Raw genomic sequence first — 15,498 nt, 5'->3', positions numbered from 1 at the left:
TATTCGTAGATATGTTGATTATGGAATATATATGCATGCTAGTTTTGATATACTAGTTGGTCGATCTGTAGGACTACCTATTATTCTGTCTGCATGATGATTTGCATATGTTGTTATCTGTCGACATATTGTGTTGGGTTGAGGTTGTACTGCTTCATGTTGTAGCCAACAAACCCTGGAGCTTTCTAGTTATGAGTTGAGGACCGGGTGGTATGCCAGACTCATACTGAGGGCTCAGGTGTATTCCAGAAACGAGCTGAGGACTCGGTGGTATGCCAGACTCGTACTAAGGGCTTGAGGGTATTAGAGCATTCCAGATATGATCTGAGGGTCGGGTAGGGCATGCCAGACTCATACTGAGGGCTCAGTAGCATTCCATATACGAGCTGAGGACCGATTGATATGCTAGACTCGTACTGAGGGCTGAACATTGGTATTCCAGTCTGATGACTGATTGGTTTGAGGAGCAAGCCAGACATAAGCTGTGGGCCTTGGGGCAAGCCAGAATTATCCTGGGGGCTCAGGAGCAAGCCAAATATAATCATGGGCCCGATAGGCAAGCCAAACTCATTCTGTGGGATTATGGTTAATCCAGTCTTTTAGCTGTGGACCTAGTACATGTTGTTATTTGTACATGTTATCTGTTTGTGTGTTGGTACTTTGGGGAAACTCGCTAAGATTCGTGCTTACAGTTTTGTTTAGGGTTTCAGGTTCTTCAGATGATTCGTGGCAAGGCGAAGGCGTCTCCGTACACATCCTTGGTTTTACAACGGATTGGATCTTGGGAGACTCTGATTTTAAATCATGTTGTGGAAACATTGTTTTTGTAAACACTTTAATAGTAAATGAGTTGTTTTGAAAAGTTTAAATTTGTTGAAATTTTTGTGATGTTACGAGTTGCTATCAGAGCCTTAGTTTGAGTGAATTGGAGGAACACTCGTGTGAATTCAGTCTCAAACTAAGGAAAAAGATTTTAAAAGTGATTTTTAGATTGTTTTTAAAATAATCAAGGGGGATGCAATGTGTACGATTAGTCGGAGCCAGTAAGTAGACCCCAAATTACCACACTATTATTTGATGTTCTGATATGATAGAACAACATGGTAGTGATAGGCCAGGGATCTTCAGGAATTGCATGATAGAATTGCCTGATTATATGATGCCTTATCTCTTATAGAATCCCTGATTGATTGTTGTATGACTTTTTCGCATGTGAAATGGAAATTGAGTGAATATGCTAAGTCACATGCTACATGGTTTAAATGATCTTAGGATAAGGGGTTTGGTCCTGCTGCGCAGCTCTTGTTTAAGTCCAACTGTTGTGGGATTGAATATTTTAGCCTAATATTGTTTAAACAGTAAGGCATGTGATTGTATTCATACCATACTCATCTGGCACCAATGGAGAGTCGCATGGCAGTTAGTGGTATGGTGAGTCGTGTGGGGTCAGCCGGGCAGTTGCATTATTGGATGAGGAGGCGGTGGTTCTTTAGAGTGGGTGCAGTTCATAGAGGGTCAGCGTGAGGAATGATTAGTCACTCTTAAGAGAGTGAGGGCAGGGCGAAGGTGCGCTCGAGATGCTGGGAGTTTGAGATCAAGAGTTCGTATGAGAATCTGTCTGATTTTATTGTGTTTTAGTGCTAGTCGGCTCCTCTTCTCGAATGTTGCTTGTTGTGTGCTTTGTGGGACCCATTTTTATGAGAGTTAACCATCAAATGAATACATTAAATTACATGCTATGAAGTTTAAATAATCTTAAAATGATGGACTTGGACCTATTGTGCAGCTCTTGTCTGAGTCCAACCGTTGTATGGTTGAGTCCTTTAGGCAAAGGATTATTGAAGCTTTGTTGCATGTAATTGCATTCATGAAGTAGTTAGCTGGCATTGGTAGGGGTTCTTCAGCAGCTGATGGCAGAGGAGGTGTGGGTGGAATCCTAGGAGAGCCTAGGAAGTATTTTAGTGTGGTTGTTTCGTTGTGGAGAAAATGTTGGGAATATCTTTTGGATAGGTCTTAGAGGACCCGAGATGATCCTTGAGGAAAGGTATGGATAGGTGTGGAAGGTAGTGTTGGGCCCGTACTACTGGAATAACATGATCCATACTCGAATCAAGGAGAGTCTTGGGTATTCTAAGGGCTGGTCGGGGTGATGGCATGATCTGATACCATGATTCATGGCAGTGGTTTCGTCCCTGTTGATCTTTTGGATATGGTTGCCCAGGCATGATGATGGGTCTGGTAATTATTTGGGCCCCAGTGGCGACATTGGTTTGGGTTGAATGGTTCAAACCTAGATGAGTATGTTGGTTTGGAGGCATCGAGGGTTTTGCTCGAGGTCGTGCCTTGAGTCGCAAGATTCGAGAAGGAAGCGGTGGTTATGATCGGCTTAGGGATTTCAGCTGGGAGTTCAGTGGTTGATTGACGGATTGGATTGTCGATATCTGTGGCAAAGATCATGCCCTTTCAGTTTTCCGAGTTCGGAGGAGCGAGCATGCTTGTGACTTCCAGAGTTAGGTTGTAAACTCAGCTTGGGGTCTGTTGGTCGTGGTGGTTGGTGACAGTATGTCAGTGCTGGTGTGTGCAGGTAGATTGATGTGGTATGGGGACTTCGTGATGCGATCAAGGGCCCGTATTCTTGGGATATAGGAAAGCCAGGTGCCGGATTGTCGTTTGGGATTGCAGGCAAGGAGTGTATGTTTGGATCGTAAGTCGGTAGTCGCTTATGCTTTTGTGAGAATCCCTTAATGCTAAGTGGTTATAGTTAGGAATTTCAGAGGTCTTCAGCTGAAATTTAGGATTCTCTTGGGATTCGTTTGATCCGTATCTGGAGGATCATTCTGCGTATATTATTCATTCCAGGGACAGATATGGTCGTACCTTGTTGAGCTGCTTGGATTATGATTTGGTTTCAACACCAGTGGGTGGTGGTTCGAGCACTAAGTGGGGGAGAACTAGGATTCTCAGGTTGAGTATCAGTTATTGAGGGATTTTTTAGTTCGTTGTTTGGGTTGCTGTTTTCAGATTAGTTTGGGCAGATGTTGATCGGTGAACCTTTTCCAGAAACGTATACGTTCAGTTCCAGGTGGGTTTGTGGTTCTCTGGTTTAAGTGTCAATATGTCTTAGACTATTGGTCATTGAGTTCATCATTCATTGTATATTCTCCAAAGGATTCAAGTGGTGGCAGTTAAAGTTCAAGGAATGTGTCAACTACCATCAAGTTCAGTGTGTTTATGTTCCTTTGGCTTCGGGGTGTGATTACCCTCATTGGGGTGTGAAATCTTGGTTATAACAAGATTAGGTTTTTGGTAGAATTCGGAAAGCCTTCATATGCTATGTGCGTATTAATGGAATCTGTTCAGTCTCAATCAAGGTTTGGGGTCTGTTTCGATCATTCATGGGAATGTTTTTTGATAATGTTTGGGGTTTGTCGCTCAATAGAGCTCCGATGTTTCTTCCCTTTTTCGGACGAGATTATGGGTTTCCAAAGGATGTGCATTGTGGTAATTCAGTATGTGTATTGCCGAGAGAGGTATGATGTGTTTTTTTAAAGGGAACAGTTAAGGATTGTTAGGAGTATCAGTCAGGTATCAGAAAGTATCAGTGGAATGCATACATTATATTTCCATTTGTTCGCAAGCTGTTGTTAGGGTTTGATTATCAAGTTGGGAATCGGTATTGAAGCCGCGAATCATAAAGTTCCTCATGAATGTATCGAGGAGTTTTCCAGGTGGGGGTACACCTGAGCGGATAGGGGTTGGATGCAATGCATAAATTTTTGGATTGATCATCTCTGCTCGTTGGAGCAGTGGTTGGTAATGGTATGGCAGAGAATCAAAGGTTATTTAAGGTTGTGGTACATCATATGGATTTGGATTAGGGTAAAGTTCGCAATCGATATGTTTGGAGGATCATTTCTTCATGTTCTGGTAGTGTCTCCAGTCAGGGACTGGGGGTAGATTCATAAATGGATGCTCATCAGTTTTAGGGAAGGGTCTACGAGAAGATATTATGAGTTGCCATTTTTGAGTGGGCTTTTGGTGGAAACTTGCGTTGGGAATCGCGAGTGTCTCCGTTCAAGGTTTGTATTTCAGAGAGACGTGGGTTAAGAAATCTATATGTCAAAGGCATCAGCTGGAGGGTTCAGGATTTAGCTTATGTGTCTGTGCTCTTGGATGGTTCTACCTGTGTGAAGGTCGGGCAAGTTATGGGGCTTCAGAATTATAGCTGTAGCATATCGGTCCGACAGTTAAGGAAATCAATACTTTGTATCTCACTGTGTTCATGGAATTGTTATCATCAGGAGTTGAATAGATAGTTTGATGGATAAGTGTCATGGATTTGGCATTGGTTCAATATGGGTGGTCTGTTAGTGAGTCACACCAATTCGAGACTTCAGATTTCAGGTAAAGTAGGTTGGGTTTCTACATGGGGTTATGGATTCATCATCCTCAGGTTGGAAAGTTCTGTTGGGTATGGTTGCCTTAGGAAGGTCGTTGTATGTTCAAGGTTCTGGTTGTGTCCCTCAGGCTGTCGGGCATGCCGTAGATGGTAAGAAATGATTTCGAGGACGAAATCGAATTTAAGTGGGGGAGAGTTGTAACACCCAGTTTTAAATCGCATCATTATTTGGGGTTGTGGCCCGATCATCAGTTATCATAAGGCTTAGGACCTTGGGAAGAAAGGATTTTGCCCTTTTCGGATGAGGGTGTTAAAGTCTAAGTGATCTGAGTGCCCGACGGTGTTTCGGAGCCCAAGGGCATAATTGTAGTTTGTTAACTTAGTCCTTTATGAATTTTGGGTTTGGATCGGGGAGTTTTAAGGCTAGGGTGAGTTGTTAGAAGTGTAGGGCTTCTCGTCACCTTTCTGTGGATATAAAGTTCGTCGAAAACGGACTTAGATCGAGGAAGTTATGGTCTTCGGAGTGTTTTAGGGTTTAAGAGGGAACCCTGGCACGCGAGGCGTACAACAAGTTACACTTGGCGTACTTGTTGAGAAGCTAGTACGCGGGGCATACCTCTGGTGTACGCTTAGCGTACTAGTGGATAAGAGTTGCGGGTTCGTATCCTCGTACGCTGGACGTATGAGGAGTACGCTGGGCGTGCGAGGGGGGAAATGGAAAACCCTAATTTTTGTGTTGTACCCTATATCAGCTTTATGTTAGCCTCTTTTGATCATTTCTTAGTCAGCCTCCATACTATAAAAACCCTAATTCATTCCATAATCTTTGTTTGGTGATCTTGAGCTCTTTGAGGCTTTTGTGGAAAGTTTTATGGATCTAGAAGAAGAAGAAGGAGCTTGAAGACTGGTTCTTTAAAGGAAAGTGTAACGCCCGTAGATTCGGGCTAGTCAATTTAGAGACGATAAGCGACAAAAATGACTTTTTAATAGAAGATTATTTAGAATGAATAATCTTAACCAAGTCATAGTATATGTTACAAGGGTTCCGTACATATAAAGAACGCCGAAATTCGAGTTATAACGAAGAAGTTATGGCTCGTCGAAGTTTTACGGCAAAACCGGCACGGCACCGAGAGACGTAAATAGTGAATTTACGATAGAAGAATTTTTAGCCTTAGTGATCTAAACAAAAGTTGTATTATACGTTAAACCGAGAAAATACAAAAAAAAAAGAATGCCCAAATCTGATTTCGTATGAGGAAGTTATGAATTTTCTTAGATTTGGCATAGCAGTGCACTGCCCGAAACTCGAATTTTAGTTCGAGCGGTTTTTGGCCTACGCAGCCTAAATGAGAGTTGAAGATCTCATTAATAGGAACACAACGATAAAAAGACAGACGAAAACGGAGTCCGTATGAAGGAGTTACGAATTTTTCGCGGTCATTTAACAGTATAATCTCCTCCTACTGTTAAATTTAAGATCGGTCGAGAATTAGCCAACGGAGTCAAAATGAAAGTTGTAGATCTTGTTTTTGGCTACGTGTGGATATAAAGAACGTCGAAAACGAAGCTTGTATGCGAAATGTACGGGGTTTAGAAGTCGGCGGGGTGCTGCTGCAAAAGGGGTGACGTGGCACGATGTAGGCCACACACGTTTTGCCACGAGAAAGCTGACATGTGGCATGGACTCGACGAGTTGGAGGTTGAATCGGTGAGTGGAGCTGCCAGGAAGCCTATAAATAGAGGTGTCGGGTTCCCTTCATTCTCCACACCATCCAACTTCACTTTCTCTCTCTACTTTCTCTCTCTAGCCTCCCTTAAGCCCCCTAAAGTCTAGGTAAACCCCCTAGCACCCGAAAGAAGCCCCGAGGCTCCCGAAGCCCCAAGAAAAGAGCCCTTCGGCTCAGAAACTCTGCTCCGGTGGGGCCCGGTTTTCGAGAAAACCCGGTGTAAGTGAGCTATGTCTACCCTATCTTTAGTATAACTTATGTTTAAGTTCATTATCGTTATTATGAACTTATAAACAAGATTTATCAATGATTCAAAGTCGTTATACTGATTGATCTACTTACGGGAATGATGTCTAGGCTGTGATTTAATGAGGTGTTTAAAGGGGGATTTCCAAACAGTATACTTCGTATACCAAACGGACCATACCTCTGATATGATCCTACCTGGTTGTTCCTTACTTGATAGATCATGAAGTAGACTTTGAGTTAATGATGAATCTAGAATAATAATTAGTCGCAATAAAGATTAGACTAAAACTTAGCGATAATAGTGCTAGGTTTCGTCGAAGTAAAATCGAATCGTTAGAAGCGAAGCGCTGCCCGAGTTTGGAATCATCACTTTAACAAGTGAGTGCATAGTTACTTTCATCTTACACATTGATGTGAAGTATTTTATATAAATTACATGCTATGTGTGCATATTGTCTGTATACTTGTTATCCATGTTGGATGAACGATTTTCTACATGTTTTAAATAATTTAAACTGTATATGTATTTTATATTTACTAATATGTTGGGTAAAACATTGGTAGATGAATGATGAGAGATGAAAGATGATATGAGTGAACATTGACGGCTATAGACTTAGTGCCTAATAAATAACATCGGCAAATATGGACTTAATGCCTATTGGATAAACAATGGTAGCTATGGACTTAGTACCTGTTAGATAAACGTTGGTAGCTATGGACTTAGTACCTGTTAGATAAACGTTGGTAGCTATGGACTTAGTACCTATTAGATAAACACTGGTAGCTATGGATTTAGTACCCGATGAATGAACTTTAGCAGCTATGGAATTAGTGCTTTACGAACGAGCATTGGCAGCTATGGACTTAGTGCATGTCGTATAAACACTGGAAGTAATGGACTTCGGATTGAAGGAATGTAGGATAAATAATTCTTAGAGTAGACCCTTAAGAATAAAGAAGATATTGGGGATGGGTAATTGGGTTAATTGTTTGATGATTAAACATAATAATTATATTATTGTTGGTTGAAAACCCTATGTACTCACCAGGTTTCCCAACCTGGTCCACTCAAGCTTATTTGAATCACAGGTGCCGATACGAAGTTACATTACACTAAGAGATTAAAGATGTGTAGATCACTAGTGTAAATGAATGTAAGGTCTGTTTATGCTTATGTTTCTGTATTGACAATGACATCCCAAATGTTTTAAAATGAATAAAAATACATTTCTTCGGAAATTTTTTGATAACGTATTTATCATGTTTTTCTGGGAACAAATTCCGCAACATTTTTATTAAAAGAAGTACTCTAATTTTTATAAAGCATAAACAAAATCGGTATTTTCTGGCCGTGAAAATGGGGATGTCACAGTTGGTATGAGAGCATTAGTTTAAGCAAACTAGGAATATGGATTTATTTCTAGACTTAAACTTATAATGCTAAGCGATGATCGTGAGGAGTGTGTCTAATAAAATTTAGGTAATACACCTGAATAGACACAAGCACTAGCTAATTTAGGGAAGATGCCTGAAATGCTTTTATGTGCTAAAGGATTTGTGATGCTTTATGCTATCGTTTGATCGGATCTATGGTCTGTTGCCGACCAGATCTGGAAATTTTATGTGTTCAGATTTCTAAACGTTTAATTACGATATTAGAACTGACATGTAATTTTTCGAAGTAATAAGGAGGAATACGCGTCTAAAATTTCCTCTATCTATATTCTCGTCTCGACACACCAAACGACTGCTTTGGTGTGCAGAACATCATGGTGAAGACTCGTAGAGAATTGAGTAAATAGAGGAAATGAAAAGGCTTATGATAGTGAATGACACCTATCGGAAGATATCGTAAGAGTGGTATCTTGCCTTTAGAATATGTCTGATAACATAACAGTACGTTCAGAGGAGTATGGTACGTACGAATGTACACATTTGATTGGCAGGATGATAGAACAATTGGTGTAATTCCTAAAGTTGTCTTATCGTCTGGTGTTTCCATCACCAACCGAGTTGAAGCAGAATTATTGTTGAAGATATGCACGGAAGAAGTCCTAGTAGAGTCTAGGGAAATATTAATGATTATTTGGACACATTCGTATGTGTTAAATTGTTTTGTGCTTTCAAGAGATAAGAACTTGGGGAACTGCGAGACAATACTTGGGACAAGTATGAGTAGGTGCGAATGGTAGTTGAGGCCTATACTACCGGAAGCACTGGACTCGCACTTGGATCAGGGAAAGTCACAAGGTTACCAAGAAGCTAGTAATTGATTCTGTTTTGTTCGTATATGTTGTTACCATTGTTTCGGTAATGACTAAAACAGATGATTATTTCGACCCTAGTGGTCATATCAAATCGAGTCCGACTAATATGAGTATGTTACGTGGTTCAGAGAACCAAGATCGATGTAGCATCCAACTTAAGCCAAAAGATTGAAGTAAAAGATAAGCGAAGCAATCAATAGAAGTATTGCAATCGTTGTTGGAGTAAGAAGCTTGTAGCTAGAAATGTTACATACTAAAACGTGATCATATCACATTAGAACATGAAGGTAGGTATATTCCATTCTGGAATTTGACTCTAAGAGACCTGAGTCTAAGCGTTGCATCATACGATGAGAGGTCATTACAACACGACCCATTGGTCTATTGTGGTAATCAAAGAACTTCTCTTAAGATAAGTCTGAGTCCCCAATCAGGATCGATTTTATAACTCGAAGGTTACAATTGAAAGCCCGAAGCGAGATAGAGAGCGGGTGCAAGATTGAGCACCGCCTGCAGTCAAGAAGTCCAAGAGTTAGATACTCATTCGAAGGAACATAGAAGTTACGATTATTACCTAGGATGAAGAGATAACGTATGGAGTCATTATACAAGCCCTGTTTCTTTGATGATTCTGGGACGTAATCATCCTAAAGGGGAGATAATTGTAACACCCCTAGATTCGGGCTAGTCAATTTAGAGACGATAAGCGACAAAAATGACTTTTTAATAGAAGATTATTTAGAATGAATAATCTTAACCAAGTCATAGTATATGTTACAAGGGTTCCGTACATATAAAGAACGCCGAAATCCGAGTTATAACGAAGAAGTTATGGCTCGTCGAAGTTTTACGGCAAAACCGGCACGACACCGGGAGACGTAAATAGTGAATTTACGATAGAAGACTTTTTAGCCTTAGTGATCTGAACAAAAGCTGTATTATACGTTAAACCGAGAACATACAAAAAAAGAACGCCCAAATCTGACTTCGTATGAGGAAGTTATGAATTTTCTAAGATTTGGCATAGCAGTGCACGACCCGAAACTCGAATTTGAGTTCGAGCGGTTTTTGGCCTACGCGGCCTAAATGAGAGTTGAATATCTCATTAATAGGAACACAACGATAAAAAGACAGACGAAAACGAAGTCTGTATGAAGGAGTTACGAATTTTTCGTGGTCATTTAACAGTATAATCTCCTCCTACTGTTAAATTTAAGATCGGTCGAGAAATAGCCGGCAGAGTCAAAATGAAAGCTGTAGATCTTGTTTTTACCTACGTGTGGATATAAAAAACATCAAAAACGGAGCTCGTATACGAAAGTTACGGGGTTTAGAAGTCGGCAGGGTGCTGCTGCAAAAGGGGTGACATGGCACAATGTAGGCCACACACGTTTTGCCACCCGAAAGCTGACATGTGGCATGGACTCGACGAGTTGGAGGTTGAATCGGCGAGTTGAGCTGCCAGGAAGCCTATAAATAGAGGTGTCAGGTTCCCTTCATTCTCCACACCATCCAACTTCACTTTCTCTCTCTACTTTCTCTCTCTAGCCTCCCTTAAGCCCCCTAAAGTCTAGGTAAACCCCCTAGCACCCGAAGGAAGCCCCGAGGCTCCCGAAGCCCCAAGAAAAGAGCCCTTCGGCTCAGAAACTCTACTCCGGTGGGGCCCGGTTTTCGAGAAAACCCGCTGTAAGTGAGCTATGTCTACCCTATCTTTAGTATAACTTATGTTTAAGTTGATTATCGTTATTATGAACTTATAAACAAGATTTATCAATGATTCCAAGTCGTTATACTGATTGATCTACTTACGGGAATGATGTCTAGGCTGTGATTTAATGAGGTGTTTAAAGGGGGATTTCCAAACAGTATACTTCGTATACCAAACGGACCATACCTCTGATATGATCCTACCTGGTTGTTCCTTACTTGATAGATCATGAAGTAGACTTTGAGTTAATGATGAATCTAGAATAATAATTAGTCGCAATAAAGATTAGACTAAAACTTAGTGATAATAGTGCTAGGTTTCGTCGAAGTAAAATCGAATCGTTAGAAGCGAAGCACGCTGCCCGAGTTTGGAATCATCACTTTAACAAGTGAGTGCATAGTTACTTTCATCTTACACATTGATGTGAAGTATTTTATATAAATTACGTGCTATGTGTGCATATTGTCTGTATACTTGTTATCCATGTTGGATGAACGATTTTCTACATGTTTTAAATAATTTAAACTGTATATGTATTTTATATTTACTAATATGTTGGGTAAAACATGGGTAGATGAATGATGAGAGATGAAAGATGATATGAGTAAACATTGACAGCTATAGACTTAGTGCCTAATAAATAACATCGACAACTATGGACTTAGTGCCTATTGGATAAACGATGGTAGCTATGGACTTAGTACCTGTTAGATAAACGTTGGTAGATATGGACTTAGTACTTGTTAGATAAACGTTGGTATCTATGGAATTAATACCTATTAGATAAACACTCGTAGCTATGGATTTAGTACCCGATGAGTGAACTTTAGCAGTTATGGAATTAGTGCTTTACGAACGAGCATTGGCAGCTATGGACTTAGTGCATGTCGTATAAACCCTGGAAGCAATGGACTTCGGATTGAAGGAATGCAAGATAAATAATTCTTAGGGTAGACCCTTAAGAATAAAGAAGATATTGGGGATGGGTAATTGGGTTAATTGTTTGATGATTAAACATAATAATTATATTATTGTGGCTTGAAAACCCTATGTACTCACCAGGTTTCCCAACCTGACCCACTTAAGCTTATTTGAATCACAGGTGCCGATACGAAGTTACATTACACTGTGAGATTAAAGATGTGTAGATCACTAGTGTAAATGAATGTAAGTTCTGTTTATGTTTATGTTTTTGTATTGACAATGACATCCCAAATGTTTTAAAATGAATAAAAATACATTTCTTCGGAAATTCTTTGATAACGTATTTATCATGTTTTTCTGGGAACAAATTCCGCAACATTTTTATTAAAAGAAGTACTTTGATATTTATAATGCATAAACAAAATCGGTCTTTTCTGGCCATGAAAATGGGGATGTCACAGAAAGCTTTAAGATCCAACTTTAGCATCTCCTTTTGGTGGCTTGGGAGGTATAAAGTCCAAACCTTGCCTTTTCATTTCAGGGATCTTCTTCTTAGTTCATTTTTGTTTATTTTGGCCCTTTTTGGTTTATGATTGGGAGTTAAAGTCGTTTTGAAGCATGTATTTGTAGATCTGAATTTATTATGGGTTCCTTGGGCATAAAGGTGCAAACTTTATGGTGGTTTTGGTTCTATGTATGTATTAAGTCAAGTATTAAGCTCCTTTGAGCTCTAGAGTCCCATTTAGCCATGCATGCACATACCGTTGGCATCTTTATGTGATTAACCACCTTGGGGAAGTCAGATCTGAGTTTGGATCCAAGTCTTAATGGATTAAGTGCTAATTTCGAAAGATGGCCATGGAGGGTGAGTACGCTGGGCGTACAAGTATGTACGATGCGCGTACAAGCCTCTCATGCAGTTCACTGAGTGTACAGGCTGAGTACACCACGCGTACTCAGCAGACTTGGGCTTCTTCGTTTAGGGCTTCGGCTTTGGGGCTTGGTTGCTTTGGGGCTTGGTTGCTTTAGGCCATGTTGGGCCATCTCGATTTTATGGTTGGGCTGTTGTGACTTGTTGGACTTTCTTGGGTGAAGGCCCACGAAAGGAATTGGGACCAATTTGGAAATTTGGGCCATATTTGGACCTTATATGCTTATTTTGGATTTTGGGCCTTTGGTCATCTAGTTTAACCTTGGCCTTGGGACAAGCTCGAGGAAGGTTAAAAAGGTATTTTACCCTAATTTGGACTCAGTGTGATTCAGGGGCTAGATGTTAATGGGTTGTCATTTGTTGTATTTGATAGCCCGTGGATCTTAGCAGATCTGCAGTCAGAGATTATTTGTGGGATCAGTTGTTGATGGGGTGTTGTCTTAATATTGACAATTCGGGGATTTTTCAGCCAGCATCCAGGGATCGTCTGTGTGATTCGACAATGCGAGGTGAGTTTTCCTCACTGTACTTACAGGTCGAAGGCACCAAGGCCGGCCCATTGGTTTGATAACCTGATATTCGTTGATATGGTCAGTATGGAATAAATATGCATGCTAGTTTTGATATACTAGTTGGTAGATGTGTAGGACTACCTATGATTTTTTCTGCATGATTATCTGTATATGTTGTTATCTATCGACATATTGTGTTCTGTTGAGGTTGTACAGCTTCGCGTTGTAGCCAACAAACCCTGGAGCATTCCGAATATGAGTTGAGGACCGGGTGGTATGCTAGACTCATACTGAGGGCTCAGGTGCATTCCAGATACGATCTGAGGACCCAGTGGTATATGCCCGAATCGTACTGAGGATTTGAGGGTATTGGAGAATTCTAGATATGAGCTGAGGGTTGGTTAGGGCATGCTAGACTCATACTGAGGGCTCAGTAGCATTCCAGATACGATCTGAGGACTGATTGGTATGCCAAACTCGTACTGAGGGTTGAACATTGGTATTCCAGTCTGATGACTGATTGGTTTGGGGAGCAAGCCAAACATAAGTTGTGGTCCCTGAGGGCAAACCAGACTTATGTTGTGGGCTCAGGAGCAAGCCAGATGTGAGCTGTGGGCCCGATAGGCAAGCCAGACTCATATTGTGGGCTTAGGGGTAATCCAGTCTTTTAGTTGTGGACCCACTACTTGCTGTTATTTGTACATGTTATCTGTTTGTGTGTTGATACTTTGGGGGAACTCTCTAAGCTTTGTGCTTATAGTTTTTTTTAGTTTCAGGTTCTTCAGATGATTCATGGCAAGGCGAAGACGCGACCCTACACATCCTTGGTTTTACAACGGATTGGATCTCAGGAGACTCTGATTTAAAATAATGTTTTGGAAACAATGTTTTTGTAAACACTTTTATTAGTAAATGGGTTGTTTTGAAAAGTTTAAATTTGTTGAAATTTTTGGGATGTTACATTTGCAACTAATGTTTACCAGTAACTCAAAAGATAGTCCAAAAAACATTTATATGATATAGATTATATAAAAATACACACAAAAAAATCATACATTACTAATGTTTTGTTACAACTAACGATCATTAATGGTTCAAAAAACAAAGTCTAAAAAATCATAATAATAAACATTTACATGATAAAGATAATATAAAAGCCCACAAAATAATAATAAAACAAATTCTCATTTGTTAATAAAAAAAACCATATTCTCATTTGTTCTTAGCTTCTTTTACCATCTGGCTTAACTTCTATGGTAAAACCCGTAATACGACCTACTACTAATTACAAAAAGAAAAACACTAAACCTGGTTTGGTGTATTGGTGTCTTGGGGTTGGGAACTGCATCTCACATCATTTCATCGTGTGTTTTCTTCACTTATGTTGGGGGGGGGGGGGGAGTATATTTTGGTGTGTGTGTTTTTAATCATATGGTTATGGTGCTTAATCTATTTATGCAAGCTCTTATTAGGCTTCATGCCTTAGGCTCTAATCATTTATGCAAGCTTCACTCCGGTAGCTTTAGCTGCATAAAAATTCACCAAATTTAATACAGTATCTAAAACACCATAAAAAGCCAAAGCAAGATGCTATAAAAACCAATAAAAAAGAATGCTGATTTTTTTGCTGAAAATATAGGATGCTGTTTTTGGCGTCAAAAGTAGCATATTCATTTTGCCATAAAAACTAAAGTAGAACGCTATTTTTGTCTAGAAATGAAAGCAGCATGTTATTTTTGCTTTAAAATGAAAGTCATGCACTATTTTTTTTATAGTAGTTGAAAGTATAATGTTATTTTTGCTATATAAAAATGAAAGTAGTGTGCTATTTTTTTCATTAAATTTAGAAGTAGCATGCCACTTTTGCCTTAAAATTAAAGTAGCATGCTATTTTTTCCTACAAATTGAAAGTAGCGTGTTGTTTTTGTCTTAAAAATGAAAGTAGCATGCCACAAATGGAGCATGTGATCTTGTTTCATGTAAATGAGAGTGTCATGCTATGTTTATCTTAAAAATGAAAGTGACATACTATTTTTTTTTCTTGAAAATGGAAGTAAGAATATTATGCATCATAAACTTTAACATTCAGTTTTAGATAAAAACATATTCAGGTAGTAAAAATTATGGTTATATGTTAGAAATAATAGTATTTCCTCATGGTTAACCACATCTATCTTCTTTCACAATGATGTTACTTCATTTCTATATGGATCTGTCAAAACTTCAACCTCCAGATATATTTTCATTTAAAAAACTTAATGGAGACAGAACTTAATGTGGTTGGTTATATATGTTTTAACCTTTTCTAGTTAATAAAAAAAACTTAATAGAATAAGTAAAAAAATGATTTTTCCCCAATAAGAACATAGGATTTAAGATTTTAAACTTTTTCTTTTGAAGAAAAGATTGTAAATAGCCATCAACATACCATAAGACATGATCGAGAGAAGATAACCCACAAATCAAACTCAAAACCAAAACCGCATCGAAACATCCATTTTTATCAACAGAATTATAGAAACATACAAATGATAATAAACTTAAAAATATGCTAATGACCTTAAACGCTAAAGTAGATAATAATATCAGTTTACAACAGATAATGAGAAAAAAGCAGCAAATCGAAAGTCAATATGAACTAAAAGATATAAAAGATGAAAACATATGAGATGCATTCCTAAGGCCTAGCATGAAGCACTCATAACTTTTTCATGATTTTGGTTTTTGAACATGTCTCACTCACCTATTTGTTAATGCTAAAATCTATGCTTCCAT

Source organism: Lactuca virosa, chromosome 9 (genome assembly GCF_052849685.1).
Source record: "Lactuca virosa cultivar CGN04683 chromosome 9, Lactuca_virosa_CGN04683_v6, whole genome shotgun sequence".
In the NCBI taxonomy this organism is placed as follows: Eukaryota; Viridiplantae; Streptophyta; class Magnoliopsida; order Asterales; family Asteraceae; genus Lactuca; species Lactuca virosa.
This window is presented reverse-complemented; position numbering follows the sequence as displayed.